The following is a 10944-nucleotide window of genomic DNA, read 5'->3' on the forward strand; positions in this document are numbered from 1 at the left end:
TCCGAGTCGGATACTTAATAACAGTTAAGCGTTTTATTGAAAAAACGGGATGGAAAAGTGAAACTGAGTGTATTTTAGGAATTATGAAGAAAAAATGGTTGTATTTGTGTAATTGCTAATCCCACCATTTCGAGGCACATAACATTGAATTGATTTTGGAGTGTCACCAATCTCTTACTCGTGCTATAAACCCATTATACATTCCATCAAATCTTTAAAATGCATTTCTAATATGCATGCCAACAGTTCAAACAATAAGTACAAACTATAACTTAAACGACCAATTTCCAACTCACTTCTGCTTGTCTGAAATGTATGCCGAGAATTAGCAAGAGAATTAACTAAAAATATATTTTTGATGTGTACTAACTTTTGAAGTTTGTACTCCCTCCGTCCCCAAGATATAGGCGGAGTTTTCAATTTTTGTAGTCCCGCTAGATAGGCGGAATAACAATTCCAAGATGAGTTTTTTTTATATATGCCCTTATTTATTGTGCATTGATAATTGTATTAGGAACGAGACAAACGTTAAAACAGGAAAGTAGATGCATATTTAAGAAATCAAGATAATTTCTTAATCTAAGAGATTTTGCTAAATCCGCCGATATAATAGGGACGGAGGGAGTAAATCATTTAGAAATCGAATTTGTTAATATTTATTGTCTTATTCTTTTGTGATAATATAGGCCGTGTGGCATGCCACCTTTTGGCGCGCGTTTCGAGGCGCCGGGCCATAGTCTGCCTAGGCCGATCGGTCACACGGAAAGGTGGGCCCACGGCGATCATGTAGACATCCTTGGGACCTCTTGAGTCTATGTCTACACCCTCCGTTTCGGATGACAAAGATGGATGTATATTTTATTTCCTTAGGCATGTAAATTCTGTTACTTTTTCATATCCTCTGTAATATCATGTTTTCTTTTATCTCTCTGTTCATGTGTATAAGAACAGATTGTATTGTAACTCTTTTGATATCAATAACATAACCTTAAATCCAGAATATACAACTGCCATGGCCTCAGAACCTGGCAAGATCTGGCAACCCCTCTACCGGCTGCAACATAGTCTTAATAAGGTAACAAGCATCATCAACCTCTCTTCCATGTTCTTTCATTTTCTACCTCACTTTTCACACCATAAATGCTAACATAAGATATATTTTCTTTCTCCTTCAACATGTCGCGTGAAGATTAGCAACCTATTACGGTAAGATTCGATGTAACCAACTATAATCATTGATCTTTCCTTATGAGTAGTTTTCTCAACGGAAAAGGTAGGTGGAATATATTGATGGTAAATACAAAAACCCAAATACATCTTAAAGACAAATAATCTGCAGGAGAAAGCATCGAGGACTGGGAAATCAATAATCACAAGATACACAGCGATTACTTTCATAAGCATGCAATCCACCAGTTTTGAAACTGCCAAAAAAACATGAGACTTTCTTTCGAAAAAGGTACACTCAAATCAACTTTTCTCAACGTTACAAACTTGACCAAGATATCCGATCTATAAACAACAAATGATCGGTCAATCTCTGACTTTCACTCTGAGATATCATTCGTATGGAATCAGTTAACGCTGATGAAGCCTAATTGTAGAGTTTGTTAGAGAATTGCTCGGTCGAACTCGCATGCATTGCTATCTCAGGCATGTTTGTCAATGTTAGTGATCAAAACTATAAGTCTTGATTTCTAGCCTATTTGTAGATGTCTCGAACTAGGACATAGATAGTGTAGTTGAGATTAAATCTCTCGACGTTCATCTCTTGAAGACGAAGAACTACTAAGGGGAGCTTGTGGAACTTCTTCGACAAAAGGTATGTGGAGACTTGAACTTATCTATCACTTGGAAAGTCTATTTCTACTATCTCCTATATTGATACATAAGTCGTGTTACGATATAGTTTTCTCTATACACATTTGAGATTTCGAGCTGAGTATATCTCGCTTACATATTTCTCGAAATATGTGTTGGTAAGCTTTCGCTTCGACCAAGTTCATCTTATATCTGAGAAAATTGACGAGTAACATCTTACATGGTTTGTGTGATACAATCATTTGGTGTAAGACTTGGAAGTTTTCAATAATGATTATTTCAATATCTTGAAAATTGCTTTGATGCTAATAGTGTGTGAAAAACGTCTATTGACATTATAGAAGAATGTTTCAATGATTGAAATAAAGAGTTGAGGATGTAACCATCTTTGGATATAAGTATATATAATATGTTCGCACATTAGTGTATAAGTCCATAAACCGAAAGCCAAGAGTATGCATATGTGTGTATACGGAATTGGTGAAGGAGACAGGTTAAGTATGCGTACCCGTGCGCATACTGGCGGAATTTCTCGAACCGCGAATTTCTGCTGAGTTTGGTTTTGGCAAAACTCTTAACTAGTCACCTTAAGTACGCGTACCCGTACGCATAATGGCGGAAGTTTTTGAACCGAAAATTTCTAACGAGTTTGGAAACTTAACAAACCGGTTGCTTAAGTACGCATACCCGTACACATACTTAAGCTGGTTACTTTGTCAAGTCGGTCAATTCATGTATTTAAACATTTAAATCATAAGGAATGCAATCTTTACAAACCGTCGCTATAATGTTCATGATTGATTCAAGTGAATCAAACTGATTTGATTTCAATTATATTTTCTAAGAAATTGAACAACTCTTTAAATAGTTTCATTTGAGTCATTTGAACTAGTTATGGTTAAGATGAATAAGGTTGATATGAGAGTAATCATATGTCTAACCTCGGTTAACTATTTGTGAAACAACATGGTGTACATGTTTAGGTACGGTTACATAAACCTAAATGAGGGTACATTTCATTTTTGTGTCACAAGCTAAGTTCGATCTAAAGGTTGAAAGATATTAGCTTGGTTGAATCAGGTTTTTCATCTAACGGTGATTATTGAATGCTTTGTTACCAAGGTAACTTGGATTGCAAACCCTGATTTGAAAACTATATAAAGGAGAACTCTAACAATTGGGAAATCTAATCCCCACACCTCCTGTGTGTTACTAGTTGCATAACTAGAGTCGATTCTCCTTTAACCTTAGGTTTCTTCTCGAGATCCTGTAGGTTAACGACTTGAAAACTTCATTGGGATTGTGAAGCCAGACCCCACTATTATCTTTGTAGTTGCGTGATCTGATCTTGTTGTTTCTATCGTGTTGAGTACAATTGAAATAATTGACTCGAGATTTTATATCTCATATAGGCAAGATAGAAAAGTAATCACAAACAAACTTCGTCTCATCGTTTGTTATTCCACGCTAACTTGTTTCGCTAGTCTATTAAGTTTATTGTGTGGTGATTGATAATACTAGGCTGTTCTTCGGGAATATAAGTCCGGTTTATCAATTGGTTCCTGTTCACCTTGTTTTATCAAAAGACGGAACAAAAAAACTCTTGGGTATTTCTGTGGTAGACATATTTATTCAATCCTATAGACTTTTCTGTGTGAGACAGATTTGTCTATCAAGTCTTCCACTTTGGGTCATAGCAACTCTTAGTTGTGGGTGAGATCAGCTAAGGAAATCAAGTGCGAAGTATCCAGTTGGGATCAAAGACGTAAGGAGCGCAACTGTACCTTGAATCAGTGTGAGATTGATTAGGGTTCAACTACAGTACATTCCGAAGTTAATTGGTAGTAGGCTAGTGTCTGTAGCGTCTTAATACAGTGTGGTGTTCAATCTGGACTAGGTCCCGGGGTTTTTCTGCATTTGCGGTTTCCTCGTTAACAAAATTCTGGTGTCTGTGTTATTTATTTTCCGCATTATATTTTGTTATATAATTGAAATATCACAGGTTGTGCGTTAAGATCAATCAATTAAAATATCTAATCTTTGGTTGTTGATTTACATTGATTGACGCTTGAACATTGGTCTTTGGTACCGTTCAAGTAACTCCTCTTATATTCAATCAGGCTCGCAGATTCTATTTGCTGATTGCGGATTGAATTAAGAGTTAGAGATATTATACTCTTTGATATACTTTAATCTAGATTGAGTCTGACTGTCTAGTTGATTCTCTAGAAAGTGTATTAGAGTAAGTCCTCTCAGATTGCCAAACGAATTGTTGGGTTTGTGTTGTTAGACCCCCGCATTTTCAATTGGTATCAGAGCAGGAAAACACATTAATGACCTAATAAGTATGTGTTTGTAGCGATTTGATATAGACAAAGGTGTTATCTCAATAAACGTACCACCAGTCTTCGATGACTCTAATTACTTGTGGTGGAAAATTGCTATGCGTGCCTTTCTTCAAGCGCGTGATTTTCAATGATGGGTTTATGTAGTTAATGGATATGATGCTCCCGTTGTGGTAGTAGGGAATGTGAACGTTCCAAAGAACATTGGTGAAAAGGTGAGGGTACCCAAATATACCACAAGCTAAAACTTTTCCTACCTATAAGTCCTTTCTCCGAAAGTGAGTGTCTATGGACTGAGTCGAGACAATACAACTAATCGGTTCACACTTCGTGTGATCGTCTATGTATACGAGATCGAGACAATACAACAATGAAGTATGTTTACTTGATAGAAAGGTTCGTACTTAACCAAACACAATAGGATTGCTTATCAAGTAAATAGGAATTAACGTTTGTGTAATTTACTTTAGTTATAATAAAACAATTATAATGCGGAAATATAAAGTAAATGACACAACAAGATTTTGTTAACTAGGAAACCGCAAATGCAGAAAAACCCCGGGACCTTGTCCAAAATTGAATACTCTCAAGATTAAGCCGCTACAAAAAATTACAGATAACTTCGTATAGTTGAGACCAAGCAACTAAACCTATAGTTCACCTAGTTCCGTCTGTATTCCCACGCCTCCAACTTATAAATAAGTCACGTACTTGGAAAAATTCCTTTGGTTCGTATTCCAGAAAGTAAAGGAACAACAAATCTGTTTGGTGTCAACTCTATTCAACCAAGTGATATGAGTCGGACAAAGGATCTTCCGTTTATCTTAACATAAACTCCTTTGTCAGGTCCTTATATCTATCTTATGTTCAATTAATGAAGTAATCGTTTAAGATTAAGCCAACAACACTCTTAATCCAAAGAATTGTGTTGATGCCGATCTACTCAATTAATCAATCCAATTTACCACAAGGATAAACCGATTATTAATTGGATCCTCAAATACCAAAACAAGTATTATGCAGACCAAAGATTATAAACCCAAGTCAGATCTTCAGTATCTTCAAATCTTCAATAAAAACCTGCGCACAATCACTTGAATCTATTGTGATCAATCACGCACAAAACGGAGTCTGTTAACAGTGGATTATCACAAGATCGTCCTTAGAACTAACAACAGTCTAAAGATCCCCGTCAAAACTCTGAACTAGTTTGAGTGAATCTTATATTAGAAGAGAATATGTTCAAGCATAAAAAAACTAGGTGCAATCATATTTCAACCATCAATCGAAAACAAAAGATAAACCGTAATTATCTAGTTTCCCACCAACGGTACAGGCTAGAGATTCTCAATCCCAAAGAAGACTTTAAACTGAGCGGCCGTAAGAGATTTCGCCTAATTAGGTTACTCTTCTCTTCGAATAGGCGGCTACACCAGTAACAACAACAAAAGAGGAAGTCTGTTGTTAGAAGGATTAGTTTGCCAGAAAGGCAAACTTCAAGTATTTATAGACAAGGAAGTTTGGACACCAAGGAGTTTCCAAAACCGAAAATATTCTCAAGATATTCATCAAAGCTCAAATTCGGTTTTCATAATTCCTGGAAATGCTCTGTCCAAAAATAATGATCGAAATCTCTCGGAAAATCTAATTAGTAAATGCACATTACTAATTCTTATATTTCCCTACAAAATGAAATAATAACCTTAATTAAAATATTCTTAACTTACTTATGTTTCGATCCTTGGATTTTCTTCCTTTAGCTATTAAGGAATAACTTTGAACAATTAAAGAAATAAACATTCACACCACGTGTTCAAAGTATGTTGACATCCTTACTTTGTAAGTTCTCTTTCACACTTACAACCTTGAAACCGATTTTCCACACTTCCAAACAAGTTTAGAATTGGTTCATCTGACTTTCAAGAACTACGTGATTGATCAAAAAAACATTCAATCACAATCATGGGTTTAACGGGTCGACCAAAACAAGTTTCGGTTCTACCTCCATGTGAGTATTGTGCATAGTCACACTAGATTTCCAAAATTCGGTTGACTAGGTACTAGGATCGGTTCTCCACATATATATGGTATCTAACTTATATGTGTTGCACATGTCCATAGGATCGGTTCCCCTTTCTTCTATAAACCTTGCTGCACCTCATACAAGGATCAGTTCCCCTTTGTGATGTACTGCACCTCTTAGTAGGATCCCAAATTTGGTAAGACATAACACAAACCCGATCATACCATCTCAGGTGATTTCTTAAGATCGGTTTCACTAATAAAAGTCATACCAATACATAAGTCAGGCCTTTGTGAATAGTTCTACCAAGAACACAAACAAGTTGTTAGCGGTTATACTCAATCACACATATTGGTTGTTCATAATATATGTAATGAATAACAAAACCAATAACACCTGGCAATCTCCTTTTCGGTTCACAAACAAGTTTATGAACTTACTTCCTTAGAACACATGTAAACATTGTTCCCTAGGATGAAATCCTCACCTCATACCCATACATAATCACAATAGCATTCAAATGATTATGGTGATATCTTAAAGTTTAATGGTTAAGCAATAGACCTCGTATTGTATTCCTTAATACTATGTCTATCTAGAGTTCAAATATGCTTCGCAATTATGTTTTCAATATGCACGACTTGAAAGATACGTTAAAGAATGAAATAGTTCAAGTCAAATATCACTAACCTCAAGTGGAACGATGATTGTTGTCGTTGTAGATCCTTGCTTCTTCACATCTTCAAGTCTTCGCAATACTTGTAATGTCTCATATCCTAATATTTCAAGCTAACCTATACGAAGTTGACTATAGTACATAATCAAGCGACTCTTAACATGAGTTTTGATTTACTAAAATATGACAACCAAACTTGACATACCAATGCTTGTTGGGTTCAACCGAGCAATGCTCTAACAATCTTCCCCTTTGTCAATTTTAGTGACAAAACTCTTACATCATATGGATAAACAAATTACAAGAATTCTTTACACATACGCCTGATTCCTGAATTCAACAACACAATAAAACTGCTTATATTCAATCCTTGAAAATGCCGTTGTTTGAGATTATAATAACAAAGCTATTACTCCCCATAAGGAAGATAGGTAGATATTCAATCCGCACGTCTTTTTATACCAATTCATATGACATGTTACTCCCCCTTAGTCTGTGCTTTCACTCTTTCGTTAGATAAACGTTCAAGCACCACTGTTCTTTTTCTTAGCGATACCAATCAATATAATATCAATGCCAGTATCACCTATTTACTCCATATATTTCTCCCCTTTTTTATCACAAAAATGACAAAGAAACGAAAAAATAAAGGACAACACGAAAAGAATCTTACAAATCTCAATAGACTTGCAACCTGTAGAGTTAGGCACGAGGATTCCACACATCATGTTCTGATAACCAATATCAAAACCTAAACTACAAGTAGTTTTATTTTGATATGTTACCAAGGAAACAATTGTCTGAAATAATTTTTCCACTTTAGTTTAGCAAAACACAAATCAACTAAGCACCTTAGTCCCTTTTCTAAAAGGATTGTTCAAAAACAACCGCTTAATTCGATAAGACCAAAATAAAGATAACTTTATTTTTCTCATCAGGTTCTAATTATCCATAAACTTAGACCTTTCAATTTTAAACAAGACAAGTACTAGGTTAGTTAACTAGCATTTCTTGTTAAGGCATTCGATTATACTTGAATAACCGAAACCTCACTTCGATAAGTCTAACTAAGATCATAATTAACTTAGTTTCTCTTATCCGGAATTGAATTGGACTAAACAACTCATCCCGTACACCGTTTATTTTGTTAAGCCATAAATAATTCATACAAACTAACATAAATCAACTTGCATAATTATTCATCTCAACCGGAAGCAATTGAAACAACATAGACATTTAAAAGTACCGCAATTGCACCGAAATTTTGTAAGCCTAAACAATTGATACCATACAAATGCAAGATAACAATAGTTTTTCTTAACCGAAACCAATTGAATCACACACAACATCAATTGTACCGGAATTTTGTAAGCCTAAATAATTGATACCACAAAATAAAGCAAGATAACAATAGTTTTTCTTAACCGGAACCAATTGAATCACACACATCCACACACACATCATGGAATAAACATCAATTGTACCGAATTTTTGTTAAGCAAAAGTAATAAATATATATGATATAAACTCGGGCTTTTCTTAAACAGGAAAACAATTAACTAACAAGATTGTTACCTCAAATTTCGCATCCACTTCTCCAATATGTTTGTATCTTCGTCCAGGGAGAATTCATATCGAAATATCATCATGTTGTCATCCTTATGCATAAACAAAAGAATAACAACAACCAACCTTTACCAGAGAAAGGTTGAAAATCGATTTTAACAATTGCAAGCAAAAGTTGAAAACCGTCGAAACACATATGCTTTTATGCTAAACCAAAACCGATTCAACATATTGTGACTTTTTCACATATTGTTTCTACCAGAACCCCTCAAGATTCTTTGATAAAGCCTACCAACATGGGCTAGAACTTAATCCTGCTAAATCAAAAACTCACTCAAACCACAAGGGTTCACAATATATGAGATCGAATATTAAGGTAGTAAAACCGAAATCAAACATCCTATAAACATACATACTAATAAGATAAAAGCATTCAAGCACAGGTTATGTAAACCAAAAACTATCACAAGAAAACTTACCAATCAAATAATTTTATTCATAATAGACCAGTACATTCAATGAAAGAAATCAAAAATTAATGTTTATTTTTCTAGATTAAGCAATACAGAAAATAACTTAATCTCTAGTGATGCTCTCGTTGTTCACTGAGGTCTCTTCAGTGTTCAAACTCTTAACGCATGTCTCAAGAGACTTGTCTGCAACCACTTATTGTTTTTCAAGTTCTTCAATTAGAACTTTGAGTTCAGCAAGAATTTCTGTTGTTCCTTCATACTTCTCTTTTACCCAATCTTGATGTCGAATAGTCATAGCAAGATTGGTTTCCAGTTCATCAAAATAAGACACCATCTAAAAAGGCGAGGGTACCCAAATATACCACAAGCTAAAACTTTTCCTACCTATAAGTCCTTTCTCCGAAAGTGATTGTCTATGGGCTGAGTCGAGACAAAACAACTAATCGGTTCACACTTCGTGTGATTGTCTATGGATACGAGATCAAGACAATACGACAACAAGATAACTTATGTGATTGACTATGAATACAAGATCGAGACAATGCAACAACGAAGTATGTTTACTTGATAAATGGTTCGGACTTAACCAAACACAATACGATTACTATCAAGTAAATAAGAATTAATGTTTATGTATTTTACTTCTAATTATAATAAAACAATTATAATTTTGGAAATAGAAAAGTAAAAGACACAACAAGATGTTGTTAACGAGGAAACCGCAAATGCAGAAAAACCCCGGGACCTTGTCCAGAATTGAATACTCTCAGGATTAAGCCGCTATACAAAATCAAACCAACTTCGTATAGTTGAGACAAAGAAACTAAACCTATAATTCACTAGTTCAATTTGTATTCCCACGCCTCCAACTTGTAATAAGTCACGTACTTGGAACAATTCCTTTGGTTCGTATTCCAAACAGTAAAGGAACAACAAATCTGTTTCGTAACAACTCTTTTCAACCAAGTGATGTGATTTTGAAAAAAGGATCTTTCGTTTATCCCAATAAACTCCTTTTTCAGGTCCTTAGATCGATCTAATAACAACTACCAAAGTAATTGTCAAGATTTTGCAATCAATACTTTGAATCACAAAGAATTGTATTGATGCCAATCTACTCAACTAATCAATCTAATCTATCACAAGGATAAACCGATTATAGTTGGATCCTCTTTAACCGAAACAAGTATTGTGCACACCAAAGATTATGAACCCAAATCAGAAATCTTCTTCGTCTTCAAATCTTCTTAGATCTTCAATAAACACCTGCACACAATCAACTTGAATCTCTTGTGATCAATCACGCACAGAACGAAGTCTGTTAATAATGGATTATCACAAGACGTCTTTAGATCTACAAACAGTCTAAAGATCCCCATCGAAACTTCGATCTAGTTTGAGTGAATCTTATATCAGAAGAGAATATTCTCAAGCATAAACAAACTAGGTTCAATCAAAGTTCAACAACCGTTAGTCAATCAAATAAATTGAAAACTAATAATAAACCGCAATTATCTAGTTTCCCACCAACTGTACTAATAGAGCTTCTCAATCCCAAAGAAGTCTTTAAAACGAGCGGATGTAAGAGATTTCGCCTAATTAGGTTACTTTCCTCTCCGAATAGGCGGCTCCACCAGTAACAACACAACTAGGCTGGCTCTGAGGATTAGTTTGCTCGAAATGCAAACTTTGATATTTATAGACCAAGGAAGTTTGGACACCAAGGAATTTCCAAAACCGAAAATATTCTCAAGATATGCAATATATTCAAAATTTGGTTTCCACAATTCCTGGAAATGCTTCGTCCAAACATTGACCGAAAATCTCTTAGAAAATCTCCAACTAGTAAATGCACATTACTATTTTTTGCACATGTCCATGGGATCGGTTCCCAATGTATAAAAACGTGTTGCACATGTTTATAGGATCGGTTCCCAATATCTAGAAACTTGCTGCACCTCATACAAGCATCGATTCCCTTTTGTGATCGGTTGCACCTCTTACTAGGATCAGTTCCCCTTTGCCTAGAGTTGGTCATAC

The sequence above is a fragment of the Papaver somniferum genome, chromosome 8 (genome assembly GCF_003573695.1).
Source record: "Papaver somniferum cultivar HN1 chromosome 8, ASM357369v1, whole genome shotgun sequence".
In the NCBI taxonomy this organism is placed as follows: domain Eukaryota; kingdom Viridiplantae; phylum Streptophyta; class Magnoliopsida; order Ranunculales; family Papaveraceae; genus Papaver; species Papaver somniferum.